Source organism: Delphinapterus leucas, chromosome 1, assembly GCF_059928025.1.
Source record: "Delphinapterus leucas isolate spDelLeu-1000000601 "Yukka" chromosome 1, BTC_Dleu_Yukka2, whole genome shotgun sequence".
NCBI lineage: Eukaryota > Metazoa > Chordata > Mammalia > Artiodactyla > Monodontidae > Delphinapterus > Delphinapterus leucas.
In genome coordinates, this window is record NC_143129.1 from 45,431,576 (window position 1) to 45,454,884 (window position 23,309).

Here is a 23,309-nt window from a genome sequence, read left to right on the forward strand (position 1 = left end):
CTGACCTGCTGGGCCATGCCTCCCCAGCACACCCACCAATGGTGTAGCTGTCACTCTGACGGGAAAACCTCTTATGTCTCGCAACCTGGGATATGACTGGGATTTACTGTACAATAGAGTATCCTCCAAGTGTTCTGAAGGATAGCAAAGGCCACTGGAGATATCTTGGAGACAATCTGTGCCACCCCTGAAAAGTCAACAGACGGGGAGAAAGCAGAAGCTGAAGAATGCCAACATGGGAAAAGCTGAGAGCCACACTTAACCGAGGCCCACCACAGGATGCAATGCTGCTTATCAGGAAGATGGGGGCAGGTGCCGGTTTGGAATCTACCCCTTATGAGCTGGGTGGCCTTGGAAAAGTGATTCTCTTCTCCATGGGGTCCTAGCTGCTTCCTTTGAGAAGTGGGGTTGGTACTGTAACGTCATGAGGTTGTTCTGAGGATTTAATAAGCTGACATAAAACATATACTGACATTGTGACGTATCTGGAGTTGGTAATAATGTTACTATTAATAGTGCACAAAGCTCCGACGGCCTGTAGGAAAATGCCCGGAGATCCTGACATCCTAGGAAGCCGAGGGTCTGAGATGAGGAAGGTCCCACTTCCCCTTTTTTCATGAACAAGTACACGCCACCTCCTCAGAAGAGAGGAGGATGCCGTGCTTTCCTTTTGGCAAAATACTGATGCCCTGGTGGCTGACCTAACAGGTCAGAACAACCTCATTTTTCCCTCCTTGAATGGAACTAGCCAAAAGAGTGGGTGTGCGCCGACCTCACCACTGACAGGAGCTAAAGGGACAGTGAGGCCAGAGCAGCTGGCCCCTCCTTTCCTGCAAGAGGTGCAGAGAACCCTGGGATAACATCCACCCCACGGAACATTCTGCAGAGCAAGTGCCCTGCCATTCTGCAGAGCGAGTACCCTGTATACACAAAGGCAGAAGCGTAAGATAAGAAAGAAGGGAGTGTCAAGTGGATGAAACAAAATAATAACTCACAGTTTAATTGAGCACATACTATGTTCTAGAACCTGTATGTAGGAGCTTTGCAAATATTATCTTATTTAATCTTCATAATTATCTTACAAGTAGACCTTTCCATCAGCCCCATTTTACAGATGGGGAAGCATTTAGAGCTTGCAGAAGCACTAAGTGGTAGAGCAGGATGCAGACTAAAGTCTCATCTGGCTCAGAGCCCACAGACAAGGAAAACCAAAGGTCAAAATGCTGCATCGGACTTCAGGTTCTGCCTCCTTCATCCTTGCCTGTGACCTCAGGTGTCTTTGGAGGAAGGTAACAGGTCCTCCACGAGTTGGGTCCCAAGAGCAGTGCCAAGGGCTGGGTGGTGCTCATACGCATGGGTTCAGGGATAAGGGGGTGAGACTTGGAATACAGAGGCTAGGGTCAGCTGTGAAGCTGTGAGAAGCAGGAAGAGACCTGGTCAAATGAGTCATTTCTGGCTCCGGTTCTTTCTTTACTGTGACCTTTCTATAAAATGTCATATTTGTGAAATGAGGGTGGTGGTGAAATGGAGGAGAGACTGGATGTTCATTGAGGCACCTTCCAGCACAGAGTTCTTGCTGTGCGCTGGAGGACATCTACAGGACCGAACAACTCCCCAAACAGATGTCAAAGGCACTGTGTTCTCAGGAATCTTTGCAAATAACACACTTGATTTTGCCAAGATAGAAACAGCCGCAAGAATACACTTCATTTGGCCAGAAAAAAATAGCTACAAGAATGATTCATGCATGTAATGTTCTCATCTTCTATGCCCTATGTAACTAGGCATTAATTCGCAAAAGGACAAAATGAGAGACTACAATGAATATACCAAAATGCCTCTCTTTTTTTCTCTTTATATAAAAGATCTCACTAAAATTCTCTCAGATCCATATCAGACTCATAGGCACTTGAGATTGGAAGGACATTTGAAGATCAACTGATCTGACTCTCCATTGGATGGCTAAGTCCCCTCCACAGTGTCTCTGAGGGGTCTCCAGGGGATGCCTAAATACCTCCAGGACAAGAAACCAGATACCTATTGAATTCAATGGGCAGCTCCGATCTTTTCCGAGGTCTTTCTTATACTGTCTACAGCTTTGGTTCCACCTCTGCACCTTGTGGCCACACAGACTACGCCAAATGCTCCTCCACACAGTCCTTCAGAAACGTGGTCCCCGAGTCTTCTCTTCTGCAGAGCTGTCAATCATTCTGCACTTACAAAAACAATCTGACCGCTGACACACTGTTGTTTTTGTTGTCGTCCTTGTTTTTCTAAGACAGATTTACTTGACCCACAATTTTTCCATGATTAGTCCTCCAAGTAACCCAAAACCTATATTATCAGCAACACTGAGGGCTGATCATAAGCCCAGAGATCCCATCTCTTTCTCCATGCCATCCCCTGATGTTTTTATAATACCCCGTGCTGGGTTAGGCACTGGGGATACCAAGGCCTTGCCCTCCCAGGTCTCTGAGCAGGGACTCACAAGGCAGTGTAATTCAAGGAATGTAAAATAGGTAGAAGCACATTGTTGGGGTAACCCAATGACAGGCGTTTGGAACTTTGTACAAAAAACTTGGCAAAAGGCTGTTTCCTTTCTCTGTGCCTTTACTCAAGCTGCTCCTCCAAGTGTAACCCTCCTCTTTGTTTGGCAAACTGATCCTTTAAGACTCAGCTTAGGTATCACCACCCCCACCAATACTTTCTCCCTGACTCCCGCTTTATCTGCCCTTCTCCTTTATGATCCCGTTAACACCTTGTACAAATCACACTCATTGTACTTGGCATCATGTACCACACTTAGCCTTCCCGTGTGGATTGTCTCCATTAGACTTGAGCTTCCTGAAGCTAGGGAACTGAGTTTTACTCAGTTTTATACATCTAGTCTAGTTCAGTTGGCATGTACTGGATTTGATGAACAAATAAACATTTCAGCAGACTCTTAAGGGTTAACAGGAATGTGTCACACACAGAAGAAGAGAAGAGAATTCCAGGTCAGGAAGCCCATGCAGAGAGACAGTGCTCTGAAAGGGTGTGGCATGTCTGCAGAGCTGTGTGGGCCATTCTCCTGGTGGGCGTTGGAGTGCTGGGGTTGGAGCTCCGGGGTTAAGTTTGGGCCAGATGTGAAAAACCACATAAGCCGTGCTGAAGTTTGCAGACATTATCCTGTAGTTAGGGTGGGTGCAAAAAGTCTTTATGGAGGGGAGTGACGTCATCCCATTAGTCTTTAAGGTCACATAAGTGGCCAAGGAGGAAGCACCGCATTGAGGAGAGATACAGGGAAGGAGGGTGTGTTTGGAGCCTGTGCTTGCTTCAGAACAGGGGGAGACTCTGTATCAGGGGCACCGTGGTGCAGGAGCTCAGGAAGAGCCCTGAGGGGGGATGCAAAGTGTGGACCCAGGTTTGAGAGCATCGGTGGAACCAACAGGATCTGATGAGTAAACTGAGGCGTGGGAGACAGGGAAGAAGCATCAGTGTTGACGGCAGTGTTTCTAACCTGGAACCCCGGGGCGAGACAGACAATGTTGATAGAGACAGGGGCCACGAGAAGAGGAACAGTTTTGGCGGGGGGCAGATCGTGAGGTCATTTCTGGAAAGATTCCTATGACAATCCTCCCAGACGATGTCTATAGGTTGAGAGCTGCTTCTTAACTAAAGGACATAAATGAAATGCAAGAAAATCAGTCATGAAAACCTCAAGAGTACAAGACATATTTTAATCCTCGCAGAGACAGATAGAGCAATTCTGATGATTTGAGGGTGAAAGAAACAAGTTCAGATGAGAAATCTTCTGGTTTTAAAACTACAAATCATTTCTCAGTCCGTTAAATTGACAGTTGTATACAAAATATTCTCTAGGCAATCAGATTCCATCTCTTATTTTCTGGACTCAACTGAATCATTTTCATATCTTTAAAAAAAATTCTTATTACCAGCTGGCTAATAGCCTCACACCATTTAGTGGGTCCTAGTCGCCAGGGAGAATTCACTTTATATTAATTAAATGGTCCCGCTCAGCCATTTTATTGACTAACAACCTCATTTTTTACTCATCTTTTCAAAATACTAGAAGGTCAGGATTTTACTGAGGAAAAGCCCACAGACACACTCATGAGCAAATCCCTTCTGCACCAAAATCAATCCATCTTTTAATCTAGCAATATCCTTTCCTCTCTCATTTCTTAGCAAAAGCTCCAAAGAGCAAGCAACAAACAGAACCTCTACAGAACCAACTGCTCCACTGAAGTAAACAGCAAGAGGACTTTCCTGGCTCACGTGGTTATCCTAAGTGTACAGAGACTCTGCTCTTGGTAGAAAAGAGACTGAGATTGCCAGCTTACCCTCTTCCTCAAGTTGTAGGTGAGAATGAGGTTCCGGGAGAAGGAGTGGGAGAAGGCTGTGTAGAATTCCAGCACTTTCTGCAGGGCGTCCCGCTTGATCACATGCAGGTCACAGTAGGTCAAGGCCCTGACGTTGGCACAGGACTGGGCAAGGGTGGCTTCCTTCCAGAACACGTCTCCAAACACGTCTCCCTTCCCTGAGGAGAGAAAATGGTGATGAGGAAAGTATCAGTAGGAGGTGTCTGGCTATCGGGGCTGTCTTCCCACTGTCTCCCAGAGTTGCTGTCCATTTGGCATCCCATGGCTTGGGCTCAGAAAAGGCAAAAATGGTTTTAATTTGGACCTTAGCAACATGCAATTTAAGAAACTTTAAAATACCATAGGATATATGTCAAAGTTCAACCAATAACTGTGGGTTCATTTTGTGACGTCCTGAACACCCTAACCAAAATGGGAGCCCCGTGTTATTCTTTATCACCCACGGTTTTCCGAAGCATCAATCATAGTCTGCAATTATATTATTTACTTGTTTTTTGTCTGTCTCCCAACATGAGCATTCCTGTGTCTCATCTCTCCACTAACACCCAGTGCCTGGCACACAGTAGGAGTTCTCACAATACCTGCTGGCAAAAGAGAAGTGAGGAAGGAAGGTGAACGGTGGGTCTACATTAGTGGGACTTAGAGGCACACACTAGGCTGCGATGGGGAGGGTGTGGACTCCTCATTGGAAGCTGAAGAACAGGCGGTGTCTCCCCCGTTTAGGATGACCTACATGGAAGGAGTCAGGCAAAAGTGGAGTTCCTCTTCTCCCACACTCTGTCCACTGCCCTGAGATTTATGTTTGCGTGGCGCCTCATTCCTCACCCTCTCTCCCATACCTCCTTCCATGTTCCTCCCCTTGCCAAATGCCCTAATGGCGGTATAAAAAGATGGGCCCTATATAAGTGGCATCTCCAGGATCCTCTATACCTAGTATTCCACAAGACTATATTTAACAATATATTTAATAGTAAGTCAGTGGAGTACTCATTCCACATAGCCATATTCTGGGTCAAACTCCTATCAATCTCCTCTAAATATCTGTTTTTCACACCTAGGGGTATTCTTCCTACCTTTCCCAGAATCCCATGTTTTAACATATGTCTAATGCAAAGCTTAATTCATTCCTGGCACAGCCTCTGGTTATAAATAGCTTGAAATGTTGTTTCTCTTGCTTTAAAATTTTCAGCACAGATAAACACAAATTTGAATCCCCAGGGAGCCAGAGAGGAGTATTTGGGGGGGGGTGTGTGTGGTGGGGGGAAGGAAACAATGCAACAAGGGTGAAAACCAATCTAACAACTCTCAAGGGAGTTGTCAGCCCATGCATCCAGATAAGCCACACTCTGCAGCGAGAACCCAGGTAACCGCGACTCAGTGTGATCTACAGGGCAACTGTTTTCCTAATTCAGGCTAAGGAGGCAATTAGAGTTTTAAGCATCTGGACAGAACTTGACTTTTTCTCAAACACCAAAAAGTGTCCACTCTAAGTACATAAGGTACTCCACGGGTACAGCCCTCTCTACGCACCTCCACGACATGAGCTGAAAAGCAAGTATACTGGACACATTACTCTATGTGTTTGTGAAATAATGTGTAGTTCTAATTTATGAAGACGGTTTCACCAACTCAATATGAGTAGGATACATGCTTGGGGTAGCATTTAGGTAAATATGCCTTTAAAACTGTGCTAGTTAAATTCCCTTACCAGGTGTTTTTCAGCCATCTGTTATGAGTGGGCTAATGTAGGGCAGGGGCCAGCGGATGGTAATGTTTCTCTCAGTGTGACACCACCTGGCTTCCATGGAGAGGGGTTCATTCAGTGTGTGCTCCCTAGCATGGAGTTCTCACCAAAAAGGCTGGCCAATTCATTCATACATACGGAGCATTCTATAACCCCTCTTTACTGCTCTGCAGTGCCTCTCACACCTTTCATAATTATGTAATCCTGTTCTCCTAGAGAATGCTCTTTATCTGACATGCAGTATGGTAAACAGTAAAAAAAAAAAAAAATGGACCCTACACATATACTGCAACTTACTTCAAGAGGCAAAGCCTAATTCCCTTTCCTTGAATCTGAACTCACTTTAGTCTCTTGCCTTCATCAATAGAATGTGGCAGAAATGATGTTGCAGGATTTTCAGGCAGAGTCATAAGAAGCCTTGTAACTCCTGCCTGTGTCTCTTGGAACACTTACTCTCAGGATGCTCCCTCTTGGACCCAACCACCATGTTTTGAGAAGAACAAACCACACAAGAGGTCACATAGAAGTGATCTGGGGACAGCCAGGCTCTGTCAGTCATGTAAGCAAGCCATCTTGGCCATCCAGCCCAGTCGAGCCTTCAGATGACTGTAGCCCCAGCCAATGCTGGACAGAAACCACGCGTGGGAAGTTCAAGGGAGAACAAGCCATCTGAGCCAAACAACCCACAGAATCATGAGAAACAATTACTTTCTTAAGCCACTAAATTTAGGAGCTGTTTGTTAAGCAGAAATAGATAACCAGAACAAACAGAATCATGGAATTCTAGGATGAGAGGCCCATGAGAAATTACTTAATGGTTTACCTAATATTCTAGCAGAACACTGAAAAATCATCCCAGCTCTGAACCGGCACCCCACTTCCTTCCCTGAAATAACGAGATGAGAAAGAGCTAGAGGTGGCTCTAATGGGCAGGTTCTCTTAAGTGAGTGTTTTGCCCATCAGTGAGAAAATGCAGAATTTACAAGTTCTGCAGTCTCCTACTGTGATCAAATGTGGTATAACTAAGCCAGAACTATTGAGAGTAGACCATTGGTAATCTTGCCTAATTCTTACTAAGATTACTTCCTTTAAGCAACTTAAGCTTCCATCAACAGATGACTGAATAAAGAAGATCTGGTGTATGTGTGTATACATGTCACAAACACACAATGGAATACTACTCAGCCATAAAAAAGAATGAAATGTTGCCATTTGAAGCAACAGGGATGGACTTGGAGGGTATTATGTTAAGTGAAGTAAGTCAAAGAAAAACGAATACTGTATGATATTACTTACATGTGGAATCTAAAAACAATACAACAAATTAGTGAATAAAACAAAAAAGAAGCAGACTCACAGATACAGAGAACAAACTAGTGGTTACCAGTGTGGGGAGAGGGGAGGGGGAGGGGGAATTTTGGGGTAAGGGAATAAGAGGTACAAACTATTAGGTATAAGCTAAGCTAAAAGGACATACTGTACAACATGGGGAATATAGCCAACATTTTCTAATAACTATAAATGGAATATAACCTTTAAAAATTGTCAATCACTACTCTGTATACCCATAACATATAATATTGTATGTCAACTACACTTCAATTTAAAAAGCTATAGAGGATTGGTTCAAGGTGGCAGAGTAGAAGGATGTGCTCTCACTCCCTCGTGTGAGAGCACTGGAATCACAACTAACTGCTGAACAATCATTGACAGGAAGACACTGGAACTCAACAAAAAAGATACCCCACATCCAAAGACAAAGAAGAAGCCACAATGAGACGGTAGGAGGGGCGCAATCACAGTAAAATCAAATCCCATAACTGCTGGGTGGGTGACTCACAAACTGGAGAACACTTATACCACAGAAGTTCACCCACTGGAGTGAAGCTTCTGTGCCCACGTCAGGCTTCCCAACCTGGGGGTCTGGCAACGGGAGGAGGAATTCCTACAGAATCAGACCTTGAAGGCTAGCAGGATTTGGTTGAAAGACTTCGACAGGACTGGGGGGAAAACAGAGACTCCACTCTTTGACGGCACACAAAAAGTAGTGTGTGCACCAGGACCAAGGGGAAGGAGCTGTGACCCTATAGGAGACTGAACCAGACCTACCTGCTAGTGTTGGTCTCCTGCAGAGGCGGGGGTTGGCTCTGTCTCACCGTGAGGACAAGGACACTGGCAGCAGAAGTTCTGGGAAGTACTCCTTGGCATCAGTCCTCCCAGGGTCTGCCATTAGCCCCACCAAAGAGCCTGGGTAGGCTCCAGTGTTGGGTCACCTCAGGCCAAACAACCAACAGGAAGGGAACCCAGCCCAACCCAACAGCAGAGAAGCAGATTACTGAGCTCTGCCCACCAGAGCAACAGCCAGCTCTACTCACCACCAGTCCTTTCCATCAGGAAACTTGCACAAGCCTCTTAGATAGCCTCATCCAACAGAGGGCAGACAGCAGAAGCAAGAAGAACTACAATCCTGCAGCTAGTGGAACAAAAACCACATTCACAGAAAGATAGACAAAATGAAAAGGCAGAGGGCTATGTACCAGATGAAGGAACAAGATAAAACCCCAGAAAAACAACTAAATGAAGTGGAGATAGAAAATCTTCCAGAAAAAGAATTCTGAGTAATGATAGTGAAGATGATCCAGGACCTCGGAAAAAGAATGGGGGCAAAGATCGAGAAGATGCAAGAAATGTTTAACAAAGACCTAGAGGAATTAAAAAACAAACACCTAGAAAAATTGAAGAACAAACAAACAGAGATGAACAATAACATAGCTGAAATGAAAACTACACTAGAAGGAATCAATACCAGAATAACTGAGGCAGAAGAATGGGTAAGTGACCTGGAAGACAGCATGGTGGAATTCACTGCTGCAGAACAGAATAAAGAAGAAAGAATGAAAAGAAATGAAGACAGCCTAAGAGGCCTCCGGAACAGCATTAAACACAACAACATTCGCATTATATGGGTCCCAGAAGGAGAAGAAAGAAAGGACCCGAGAAACTATTTGAAGAGATTAGAGTTGAAAACTTCCCTAACATGGGAAAGGAAATAGCCACCCAAGTCCAGGAATCGCAGAGAGTCCCACACAGGATAAACCCAAGCAGAAACATGCTGGGACACATAGTAATCAAGCTGGCAAAACTTAAAGACAAAGAAAAATTATGGACAGCAGCAAGGGAAAATGACAAATAACATACAAGGGAACTCCCATAAGGTTAACAGCTGATTTCTCAGCAGAAACTCTACAAGCCAGAAGGGAGTGGCATGACATATTTAAAGTGATGAAAGGGAAGAATCTACAACCAAGATTACTCTACCCAGCAAGGATCTCATTCAGATTCGATGGAGAAATCAAAAGCTTTACAGACAAGCAAAAGCTAAGAGAATTCAGCACCACCAAACCAGCTCTACAACAAATGCTAAAGGAACTTCTCTAAGTGGGAAACACAAGAGAAGAAAAGGACCTACAAAAACAAACCCAGAACAATTAAGAAAATGGTCATAGGAACATACATATCGATAATTACCTTAAATGTGAATGGATTAAATGCTCCAAGCAAAAGACACAAGCTCGCTGAATGGATACAAAAACAAGATTCATATATATGCTGTCTACAAAAGACCCACTCAAGATCTAGGGACACATACAGACTGAAAGTGAGGGGATGGAAAAAGATATTCCATGCACATGGAAATCAAAAGAAACCTGGAGTAGCAATACCCATATCAGATAAAATAGACTTCGAAATAAAGAATGTTACAAGAGACAAGGAAGGACACTACACAATGATCAAGGGATCAATCCAAGAAGAAGATATAACAATCATAAATATATATGCACCCAACATAGGAGCACCTCAATACATAAGGCAACTGCTAACAGCTACAAAAGAGGAAATCGACAGTAACACAATAATAGTGGGGGACTTTAACACCTCACTGACACCAATGGAAAGATCATCCAAACAGAAAATTAATAAGGAAACACAAGCTTTAAATGACACAATAGACCAGATAGATTTAATTGATATTTATAGGACATTCCATCCAAAACAGCAGATTACACTTTCTTCTCAGGTGCCCACGGAACATTCTCCAGGATAGATCATATCTTGGGTCACAAATCAAGCCTCAGTAAATTTAAGAAAATTGAAATTATATCAAGTATCTTTTCTGACCACAATGCTATGAGATTAGAAATCAATTACAGGGGAAAAAACACAAACAAATGGAGGCTAAACAATACGTTACTAAATAAGCAAGAGATCACTGAAGAAATCAAAGAGGAAATCAAAAAATACAATGAAAACATGACGATCCAAAAGCTATGGGATGCAGCAAAAGCAGTTCTAAGAGGGAGGTTTATAGCAGGACAAGCCCACCTCAAGAAAAACAAACATCTCAAATAAACAATCTAACCTTACACCTAAAGAACCTAGAGAAAGAAGAAAAAACAAAACCCAAAGTGAGTAGAAGGGAAGAAATCATAAAGATCAAAGCAGAAATAAATGAAATAGAAGCAAAGAAAATAATAGTAAAGATCAATAAAACTAAAAGCTGGTTCTTTGAGAAGATAAACAAAATTGAGAAACCATTAGCAGACTCGTCAAGAAAAAGAGGGAGAGGACTCAAATCAATAAAATTAGAAATGAAAAAGGAGAAGTTACAACAGACACTGCAGAAATACAAAGCATCCTAAGAGACTACTGCAAGCAGCTCTATGCCAATAAAATGGACAACCTGGAAGAAATGGGCAAATTCTTAGAAAGGTATAAGCTTCCAAGACGGAACCAGGAAGAAATACAAAACATAAATAGACCAATCACAAGTAGTGAAATTGAAACTGTGATTAAAAATCTTCCAACAAACCAAAGTACAGGAACAGATGGCTTCACAGGTGAATTCTATCAAACGTTTAGAGAAGAGCTAACACCCACCCTCCTCAAGCTCTTCCAAAAAACTGCAGAGGAAGCAACACTTCCAAAGTCATTCTACAAGGCCACCATCACCCTGATACCAAAACCAGACAAAGATACTACAAAAAAAGAAAATTACAGACCAGTATCACTGATGAATATAGATGCAAAAATCCTCAACAAAATACTAGCAAACAGAATCCAACAACACATTAAAAGGATCATACACCATGATCAAGTGGGATTTATCCCAGGCATCCAAGGATTCTTCAATATACGTGAATCAATCAATGTGATACACCATATTAACAAACTGGAGAATAAAAACCATATGATCATCTCAATAGATGCAGAAGAAGCTTTTGACAAAATTCATCACCGATTTATGATAAAAACCCTCCAGAAAGTGGGCATAGAGGGAACCTACCCTCAACATAATAAAGGCCATATAGGACAAAACCACAGCAAACATCATTCTCAAAGGTGAAAAACCGAAAGCATTTCCTCTAAGATCAGGAACAAGACAAGGATGTCCACTCTCACCACTATTATTCAACAGAGTTTTGGAAGTCCTAGCCACGGCAATCAGAGAAGAAAAAGAAATAAAAGGAATCCAAACTGGAAAAGAAGAAGTAAAACTGTCACTGTTTGCAGATGACATGATACTATACACAGAGAATCCTAAAGATGCCACCAGAAAACTACTAGAGCTAATCAATGAATTTGGTAAAGTTGCAGGATACAAAATTAATGCACAGAAATCTCTTGCATTCATATACACTAATGATGAAAAATCTGAAAGAGAAATTAAGGAAACACTCCCATTTACAATTGCAACAAAAAGAATAAAATACTTAGGAATAAACCTACCTAGGGGGACAAAACATCTGTATGCAGAAAACTATAAGACACTGATGAAAGAAATTAAAGATGATACAAACAGTTGGAGAGATATACCATGTTCTTGGGTTGGAAGAATCAGCATTGTGAAAATCACTAAACTACCCAAAGCAATCTACCAATTCAATGCAATCCCTATCAAATTACCAATGGCATTTTTTTACAGAACTAGAAACAAAAGAATTTTTAATTTGTATGGAGACACAAAAGACCCTGAATAGCCAAAGCAGTCTTGAGGGAAAAAAACGGAGCTGGAGGAATCAGACTCCCTGACTTCAGACTATACTACAAAGCTACAGTAATCAAGACAATATGGTACTGGCACAAAAACAGAAATAGAGATCAATGGAACAGGATAGAAAGCCCAGAGGTAAACCCATGCACCTATGGCCAACTAATCTATGACAAAGGAGGCAAGGATATACAATGCAGAAAAGACAGTCTCTTCAATAAATGGTGCTGGGAAAACTGGACAGCTGCATGTAAAAGAATGAAATTAGAACACTCCCTAACACCATACACAAAAATAAATTCAAAATGGATTACAGACCTAAATGTAAGACCAGACACTTTAAAACTTTTAGAGGAAAACATAAGAAGAACACTCTATGAGATAAATCACAGCAAGATCTTTTTTGATCCACCTCCTAGAGTAATGGAAATAAAAACAAAAATAAACAAATGGGACCTAATGAAACTTAAAAGCTTTTGCACAGCAAAGGAAACTATAAACAAGACGAAAAAACAACCCTCAGAATGGGAGAAAATATTTGCAAATGAATCAACGGACAAAGGATTAATCTCCAAAATATATAAACAGCTCATGCAGCTCAATATTAAAAAAACAAACAAGCCAATCCAAAAATGGGCAGAAGACCTAAATAGACATTTCTCCAAAGAAGACATACAGATGGCGAAGAAACACAAGAAAAGCTGCTGAACATCACTAATTATTAGAGAAGTGCAAATCAAAACTACAATGAGGCATCGCCTCACTCCGGTTAGAATGGGCATCATCAGAAAATCTACAAACAACAAATGCTGGAGAGGGTGTGGAGAAAAGGGAACCCTCTTGCACTGTTGCTGGGAATGTAAGTTGCTACAGCCACTATGGAGAACAATATGGAGGTTCTTGAAAAAACTAAAAATAGAATTACCATATGACCCAGCAATCCCACTACTGGGCATACAGCAAATACCATAATTCAAAAAGACACATGCACCCCAATATTCATTGCAGCGCTATTTACAATAGTCAGGTCATGGAAGCAACCTAAATGCCCATCAACAGGCAAATGGATAAAGAAGATGTGGTACATATATACAATGGAATATTACTCAGCCATAAAAAGGAACAAAACTGAGTCATTTGTAGAGACTTGGATGGATTTAGAGACCGTCATACAGAGTAAAGTAAGTCAGAAAGAGAAAAACAAATATTGTATATTAACGTATATATGTGGAACCTAGAAAAATAGTACCGATGAACCGGTTTGCAGGGCAGAAATTGAGACACAGAGGTAGAGAACAAACGTATAGACACTAAGGGGTGAAAGTGGCGGGGGGGGGATGGTAGTGTGATGAACTGGGAGATTGGGATTGACATGTATACAGTAATATGTATAAAATGGATGACTAATAAGAACCTGCTGTATAAAAAAATAAATAAAGTTCAAAAAAAACGCTACAGAAAAAAAATATGAGGAAAAATTTTGAAGACATGAAGTGGGGAAATGTGGGTCAGTTAGCAATGTAGTCATTATGTTCCCATGTCATAAGAATGGACATAAAAAAAGACTCAATGGAAATATATCAAAATATTAACTGTGCTACCTGGGGATGGGGAGGTGGATTTACAAATTGTGATTTTCCTTATTTATGCTTTTACTCAATTAAAGTGTAATATTTTGTAATCAGAAAAAATATTACTTCATTTAAACAAAGCCCAATATGTGAACATTCGCAAATGAATTAGGAGTAGTCTTTCTAATTATAAAAGAACCCATAAAGTAAAATAATAGCCCCTCATGTGCATTTAACATATGAGTTTACCTTTAAAAATTCAGTTTATAAACAACTCTTCAGGAGCATATCTACCGCATACAACAAAGGGCAAACATATTGTATTTGAAACACTCCAGGAAATAAATCAGTGCATCTTTAGAAATGACAATATTCCCACTGTGAAGAGTATTCCAATCAAAGGTTTTGACAGAAACAATAAATGGAGACTAGTTCCTACTACAAAAGGTAATTCAAGGTAAGATCATCATGATTAACTTGTAGGGTCTAGGAAGTCTCAGTGTTGTCATAACTTGCATTTGATTTTCAACCCAAATTGAAAATCATACAATCTTTCTTGCTGTCAAGGCAGCCTTTTTGGTATAAATGACCTGTTAGTGAGATTTAAGAATGTGGTGTCAGAGGACCTGTCAGATTCAAAACAAACCCAAGACTATTCTGGCAAATGAGAAATAAAGTTATGACACATATAACTTGGGAAAACTGTCAAAGGGAAGGACATAGAGCATTTGGCAGGCTGCTTGTAAGTTACACACATCGCTGGAATAATGACTTACCAGGTCAGGGTTACGAATCGGAGGCCAGGACAAACTCTGTAACCACATTCATCTCTTGTTCCCTAGTGTGAAATGATCGTTCGCCGAAGAACAAAAGGTACCCAAATGCACTTGGCAATCAAACTTCTTGAGACCCTCAGCTTTTTGATTTATTTATTACACTGAGGCGCTGGGTGCAGAATGTTAAAACCTAAGGTTCTAAGATTCTAAAAGACATTCTAAGTGGATATTCTGAGCTGGGGGGAAAAGAAAAAGGAAAAAAAGGGAGGGGGAATAAAGGAAAGGCAGTCTCATTAAAACTCCAAGCAAACATCCCTGTGATAATTAATCCTCCTGCCCTCCCACCCCCAATTATACGCAGCTTTCTTTACTGAGCCTCCACTTTCGCCACAGACATAAACAGCCCTCTGGGTACAAACGTGGGGCTGAGGAACATTCACAAAACAGAGGTGGGAGTTGGGACATAGGGATAAGGTGGCACCGGGAGAGAGGGAGGGGAGATCTCTGCAAGGAGTCCAGCACAGGAGGAAACAAACACCCTGTAGACAATTTGGCGTCATGAAGGGCAGAGGCTGCAACAGCCACTTGCAGAGGCTGAAGCGGGAAGGAAGATGGGAGTGGGGGGGGTTGGGAGGGTTAAGAGGGGTGATTGGGGACAATTCAAGAGGTGCTGGGGACCTGAGAAGATCCACAGCCTGCTGAATATTAAAGAGTTGCAAAAACGGACAACCGAGTTCAGAACACTCCAGAAAAAGCCCCGCTTTTAAAAGACTGGCTGTGAGTGAGCTTGGCGGACCAGAGGGGTCAGAGCAAACATGAAACTCCAGCTGCTTCTCTTCACTACTCCCTATCATGTCCTCTTATAAAGACCACTCACAGTGGTATCCTGTATTAAGCAAAACATAATTCTGCAGTTAAAGTCATCATATACTGCTAAAATCATCAGCCATTTCTAGGCCCACACCACTGACAAAGAACTGATTCGGTTACTCATGCAATTCTTGGCAGCCACTGTTCTGGGTGCTGAGGTATAGCAGTGGGATGACAGATGCAGTGGAGTTCAGAGAGGCTCAGGTGATTCTAACATGTTAGGGGCTATGATGCGGAGAGTACAGGAGGGGTATCCGGCTCAAGCTCAGGCTTCCAGGAAGACGTGGCGTCTGAGCTGAGACCTAAAGGATGAGTTCCAGTGAATCAGCATAAAAACATAGCACAGATGATTCCAGGGAGAGGGAACAGCATGTGCAAAGGCCCTGAGGCACAGGATATGTCCCTTTAGCAGGACTGAAGGCCATTCGGAAGCCTCTGGGTTCTCCAGGTTTTGGATTATCTGCTCCTTCACTTGCCTGCAGGGATGAGCGTGGACAGTATATTTTGTAATCCTTTGACGAAAATGCCTGGTCTCCTCATTCAGCTGCAAACTCATCTAAGCACCTTCCAGACTCTACAGTGAGCATGTGATACCAACGCTGCTCGGAGCTCCACCCAGGGTGCTGAGAGAGGTGCCAGGAATATAGACTGCAGTGAGGGCCATCCCTAGTGCCTTTATTCCTCCTCTCTGGGGCATCAGGAAGTCCTCTGCCCTCAAGCCATCTCGAGACTAGAGGGGCCTTGTCACTCACTGCATCAGGACGGTGAAATGTGGCTGCAGAGATCCTGGCATAGTCGAGGGAGGCTCTGAGGGAGAGCCATTCTCTCTCCTGGCCCTTGGGATAATTCTGCTTATGGGACATAACAAAGAAGCTGGATTAAACCCTCCAGGCAAGTCCTGAGCAGACTGTGCACACCCACTGAACTGGATAGTTGAGGAGGATGAGGCTCTCAACACAGGCTTCAGGGCCAGACAAGCTGGCTTCAAGCTCAGGTCCGCCTTGCTGGGTGCTGGAGCAGCCCCTGCCAGCCCCTCCCCCTCGCTCTCTGCCTCTAGTCACAGTGGGTTCTCAGATTCCCTCCAAGTCCGGCTCCCGGCTCACCTCCGGGCCGTCTCAGCACAGCCTCAGACATTCCGCCCTGCTCCTTGGTCTGGATAACTCCTTCTCATGCCTCGAACTACACCCACACCTCCTCTCTGACCCTTGACCAGAGCAGCTCCCCATTACGTGTGCCCCTGCACTCTGCAAACACTCTTCATCCCTGTCATTGCCGGGTCCCCAGCAGGGTCTTGGGCACACAGCTGGCGTTCAATGGTTGTTGGATGCATAAACAAAGCAAAGGCACTAGGCATCTTACTAACCTCTCCCAGTCTCAATTCACTCAGCTAGAAAATGTGGGTAATAATACCCGCCTCACAGGGCGGTTTTAAGGCTTACATGAAATAATGTGAACAAAGCACTTAGCACTGTGCTTGGAACAGAGTAGGTGCTCAAAAACTAGTAGTCACAATGAAAGAAGAGTCCTCTATAACAGCCCTGGGAGGCAAATCCCACAGGGATCATCAGCCCCGTTTGAAAGAGAAGAGAGAGCTCCAGAGAGGTTTAAATGATTGTCCGTGACCCACCGGCTTTCCCCCCACTGCCATGCAGCCTCCACATTGGGAGAGGCCACGAAATGCTCCCAGTGCGTTGTCTTCTGCATCCCCTCTCTCAAGCAGCCTCCTCTTCAGTCAACATTTAGGGAGCTCTACCTGGGGCGGGCACCATGCTAGGTGATGGGAAAGAGGATAGATGAGGGACAGCCTTGACCTTAAGGAGCCATGGCCTAGGAATCCACATGTTCCCCAGAACCAATTCTCTCCTCTTATGGAAATAAAACCCATGCCTTATAGCTGGGCACAAAGATGACCAGAAGAAAGACTACACTACAGCTAAATGTGGCCATTTGTCTGAGCTCTGGTAAAGGGGAGGGGTGCAGAGGGATGTGTGCCACCTCTAGGGTCATGCCCTGTCCTTCCCCTCTCCCCGCTTCCTCCTGGCTGGAACAGGATGTGAGCTCTCTTGGACCAGGAAACCAAGGTGACAACCTCGTTAGGATGAAGCAACAGGCTAGAAGGAGGTTGGGTGCCTGACACCATGAAGTCACCACTCCAGCCCTCTATGCCTGGACAGCTGGCTCCGTGAGAGAAAAACAAGTTTCTGTCTTGTGTAAGCTTCTATTATTTCGGGTTTTTGCTGGAGCAGCTGAATCCACATCCTAGCCAATTCAGGAGTCCACGGTCCACTGGGGCAGTACAGTGTGTTGGGTTCTGCGGGGGCAGATATACACACATCTGATTTCTTCACCTGCTCCAGGAAAAAGCATGGGCTTCTGCACCTCTGAAGAATCGGATGGACATGACGATGGAGGCTCTGGCAGCACATTCAGAGAAAAAGCTACAACGACTTGAGCTAAACACCTTGGTGGTACCCACCCACCTCCCACACCAGCCCTGACTATGGACAGGGAACCAGGATCTGCTGAGGGGTCCCTGTGCATGAGGCCAGGCACTGGCCAGGGACCCCGCTTCAGGCATCCACCATGTACCTCGCCCCAAAGGTGCTAAAGTCCAGGCTTTCAAGCTAATTTTGGAATAGTTAACTCTCCCGCATGCGCTTATGGACATTTCCCTTGCATTATCTGAGACCATGGGGGACAGTAGCTAAGCAGAGTTCTGACACCTCATAAATTTTGCCTCCTCTTATCTGTAGTGAAACCACCAAGCCCTTCTTGTTCTCACTGGAAAAAAAAAAAGCTGTTGGCAGTCTGTGACCTCTGCTTCATCTGCTGTAGTTTAGAGACATGAGAATGTACATCAGAGACAGACAGACATGGTGGAAATCTCATCCCTTTGCCTTCCCATCCAAGCCATGAAGATCTACTACTAGGAATAAAGCCTTAGCTTTAAGTGCCAGATCGTATCGGATTGTGTTGTGATGTCAGGTGCTGAGCCAACATGTTTTACTGGATTTTTTTTGTTGACAGAGAAAGCAGGGACTGGAGATGCTCAGGAGGCGTGGCTCCAGGTGTGCAGTTCACCCCACTTCTCAGAGGGGCGTCTCCTTCTAGAAAGGTTTGGTCTCATGTTAGGCTTTGTAGGAGAGTTCAGAGACGTTCAAGAAACATTTGTTTTCTTTTGAAGTTGGTACAAAGGAGAACAATTGTTCTGCTCTTCTGCAAACCATCTCTGTATTAGGGATGGGGCCATGCTGTGGTTCAGCCACATATCTGGTTAACGAAACCCACACGAGAATCTGTAACGTCATACACCAGGTGCCATGTGAACTGCCCCTGATTCTCCCAGGCAGCTATGAGATTGGGAGTTCCCAAAGGTGGGGTTACGTCTCACCACCCTTCTGTACACAATTCAAACCAGTTCAGCAATTTGGCCTGACCTATTATGGATCAGGCAATGTTCCAGCAATTAAGGGAGATAGAACAAAAAGATAGGACATCATCTCTGCATTCAAGGGGCTTACAATATGAGACAAAACTTACATGTATGTAACAGTGAAGTTAAAACAAACAAAAATGTAATACCAAGATATGTGGGAGGCTAGTCTGGGCAGAGCTAGAGAGATTTCATAGAGAAAAAGGGAACGGGGCTAGCCTTCTACAGTGAGGCAAGAGAATTCAGATACATGAAAGAGAAGGGAAATCCCTTCAAACAGCAGGAGGAAAGCTGGATGGTCAGGAATGAAGAGAGCTGGTTTGGGCTATGTTCTCCTTTCTTTCAGGGCTCAATTTCTTGGCTGTGTTATTTACACTGCCTCCATGCTCTGACTATCAAGGGGGGAATGATTTGTTCCATTCCTGATGTTTTCTGCCCAGAAGACAGCTTCAGGTGCACCACACTCCTGGCCTCCCTCGTGCCCTCATCTGATTAATGAGTTTGGGAGGAGACCCTGCATGTGTGCAGGCCAGCCCCTTCGCTCTCCTTGGGATCTGCCTGCCAGGAGCTTGTTCTCTCTGTCCCTCCTGCCACCAGAGATACAGGGCAGACCCTCACAGGGGTAGGCTTGTGCTGGTCAGCAACACAAGGGTGGGTCTAATCCTGGGGCTTAATATTGGGAAGCCTTCTTGGATGCAAATATAATGCATATTCTCTGATATTAGTTTTATCACAAAAATAAAAGGTGATAGTTTGACTGGTACCCATCTTACTTATTATCTCTCTCTTGGTTCAGAGCTCTGGGAGAGATGTATGCAAATTATGAAGCACCCCTGAACCCAACTCCCACCCTCTTCATTTCTCAAGCTCCTCTAATCTTGCTTCTGACCCTATACTCAACATTACTCTCACCGTGGTCAATAACTCTTCCTGTTAACAGCCTAAAAGATGGTTTTTAGTCCTCAACATGTTAAAGCTCTTTGATTCTAAGATATACTTAAGTTGTTTAGCATTTTTTATCTCTGAAATCAGAAGATCCCTTACAATCGATGATATGTCACAGTTTAACTGGCAGCATTGTTTCTCAGTGGGCCATAGAATACTGGTGTGTCTTATCATCCATGGCATCTTCTAGTCACTGAAATGTGGTTCTGTAGCATTTGAGAATGCCCTTTTCTGCCCCTCCTTGGCTTCTGTGACATCCCACTCTCCTGGTCTCTCCCCCTCTGATGGCGGTCCATCTAGGACTCCTACATGTGTCCTATATTAACTGGTATTCCTTGGGACTCTGCTCTAGACCTTGTTGCTTCTTACCCTCCTCTCTCTCCTCGAGTTTTCTTAGCCTCTCCCTTAGCTTCAGTTGTCACCCGGATCTCAGTGATCCCCAGGTTTATACCTCGAGCTTCGATCTCTCCTCCGAGTCCATAGAATCTCCCACTGGATACTTGCACTTAGCTCAAATCCACAGATTCAAAACTGGAACTGGTCCTGCTCCCAGGGAAACCTGCCCATCCTCCAGTGTTTCTCCTCCCTGTGAAAGTTGTCCAAGTCACTGCAGACTCTACCCTCTTGCTTGTCTCCATATTCAATAAATGACCAAGCTCTGATAATTTTATTTATCAGATATCTCTTGGATCTGTCTACTTTTCTCCATTCCCACTGTTGTTAAGTCAGTTCAGGCCTCTCTCTTCGCTCAGCATCCTCCTCACTGGTCTCCCTGCCTGCTACCCATTCTCTTCACAGCAGCCAGGATGATCTTTCTAAACACAAATGCGATTTTGTGACTCTTCTCTTTTAAAGTCTTTGCAGATGCTGCCCCTCTGCCAGGGAACACTCTCTCTTTAATCCCCTACGCTCAGAACACCCCGCTCCCACGCACCTGGTGGAATTCGGTTCATCATGGAAGTCTCAGCTCAGATGCCACCTCTGTCAGGAAGCCTTCCTTGATTTCTTCTGGCTGGGCTGAATTAGATGCCTCTCTTATAAGCTCCCATAGCATCCTGTTCGTACTCTTATTACAACTCTTGGCACTCTATTTTATACGTGAAACTGCATATTCACTTGTCTGTTTCCCTGGTGAGACTGTTAGTTCTATGCCAGGAGTGTATGTTTGGTTCACTGTTGTATCTCCAAGACCCAGCACTACACCTGGCATTTTTATGGAATGAACTAATCAACAGATCAATGAAAAGATGGGTCTGAGTGGAATAATGTAAGGTGGGACAGGATTTGAAAGACTATGAATGACTTAGGATGGATGACTTTGAGGACAGGACTGGCCCCCAGTCCAAATGCAAGAACCTTGGTGTCCTCAGGTGGCTACATTGTCAGCCTGGCTCCAGAAGGAATTTGCTGACCTGCTCAGAAAAACTCCTGTAATTCCCTCTGATCCAGCTTAATGCTGAGCTGAAAATTTATGGACCTATTTAAAAAGAAGAAATAAAAATGATGGATGTTAGAAATTACCCTATGATACAAATGCTCTCCTTAAAGGAATTAAAATTTCACCCCAATATGGGTCACCAGCCTTCCTCGTGGAGACTATACTGAGTCTGAGGAAACAATGTTGGCATAGCTATCTGAAGGGGGGCCCACACATAAATGGTTACATTAAAGCAGTGGCTTGGAAACATCATGACAATTCTCCTTCTGTTCTTCACAACTGCAGTTAGATAAAATTAAATTAGCCAAATGTCTCTCCACTAAGTGAACAGATCACAAATCTTCCACTGAAAGCAGGTGATAATTTTCCAGGATGGCTACAGATAAGAATTCAAAATTGACTTGATTTTTCCCCTTTTGTTTATAAAAGGATATGTGTGCATTGTATAAAATAAATGAAATATATTGAAAAAGTAGAAAATATTGGCTCTTAAGACCACCATGCGGAAAGCTTCAGTTAACGTGTTGGTACACTTTCCATCTTTCTTCCACTCATATGCATTTTTATGTAGTTACAGCTGCTGCATATATAGTTATATATTCTGCTTTTTTCTCCACTTAACATTATATTTGAAACATTTTGCATTCCAATCAAACTTCTTATACCATCATCATAACAACTGCCCTGATTTACCATATTTTTTGATTTAACCAGTACCCTCTGTCTGGGCTCTAAAGTTATGAGAATTTCCTTTAGAAAGCTCTATTAACTCTGCACCTATTTTTTCTCCCCAGGTTCCTATTCTTTCCTCTGAATCCTAAATCTCTGTCTTGAGCCCTGGCTTCTTTTCCCAGTTCCAGACCTGCCTTTCTGAGTAGCTGTTAAACACTCCACTTGGATACCCCACTGGCCTTTAAACGCAACAAGTCAAACCGAGCTCATCACCTTTCCCTCTCACCACCACCTCTTCCTCCTGACTGGTTTCTTTTGTTGCCGGTGCCTCCATCTCTCCACCCACCGGGGGTCAGTCCCCTCTCACCTCCCTGTATCTGCTCCCCACATCCTATTATTTACAACCTTTCAGACTCTCCTCCCAGAATGTCTCAGCCACCTGACCCTTCCATGCCAGCTTCAGCAAATACAGGTCACCCAGTTAAATCTGAATTTCAGATAAATGGGTACATTTTAGCAAACACATGCCCCATCAATATTTAGGAAATACTTCAGCTAAAAATTATTCTTTGTTTATATGAAATTCAAATTTAACTGGATATCTGTGTTTTATTTGGCAGCCCGACTCCCGTCTCGGCTCCTCCTGCCCACACCATAACACCTTTCATCCTTACTATAAGCCGCAGTCACCTAATGGTCTCCTTGCCTCTATGTCACATTCATTAATTTTTGCAAATCACAGCTCTAACAGTGTCATACTTTACTCACCACCCTTGGTGGTTTCCCACTACCTAGTTCCTCAGGCTCACATTTAGAAACGTCAACAGGCTAGCCCAGATCTGCCTCTCCAGCCCACGTCCCACTGCTGCCCTTCAGGGTTCTCAGCTCCATATCCTGGAGGTTCCCCCTCTCCCGCTCTCTCTGGCTCTTCTTCCCCATCTCCCTTCCACCACCTCACTCAGGCCCTCATGATTTCTCACCTGAGCCTCCCTGTTAGCCTCCATGCCTCGATATTTGTGGAACCCAAATCTTCATGTCACTCCCATGTTTAAAACCCTCTCTGGGCCCCTCATCCCCCCAAGATGAAGTCCAGCCCCTTATTCTGGACCATGGGGCCCTTCACAGCCCAGCCTCTGCCTTTCAATTCAATTCAGCTCAATTCAGCAAACAGCCTCCAGTACCTTCCATGTGCTGGGCCATGCCAGAGATATGAAACCAAAGGACCTCAGCTCATAGGCAACAGGTGAGTAAACATGCAATTGCGGCAGTGTGATGGTCTTAGCAGAACCACGGGAGGCCTTGGAGACTTAACCAGTTGGCGGCAACTCCTGCAGGGAGTTAGTGCAGAACCGGGGTTACAGTTACATCTCCGGTCCCAGGTCCAGGGCTCTTTCCACTACTCAGTGTAGCCTGGCAACAAAAACACCTG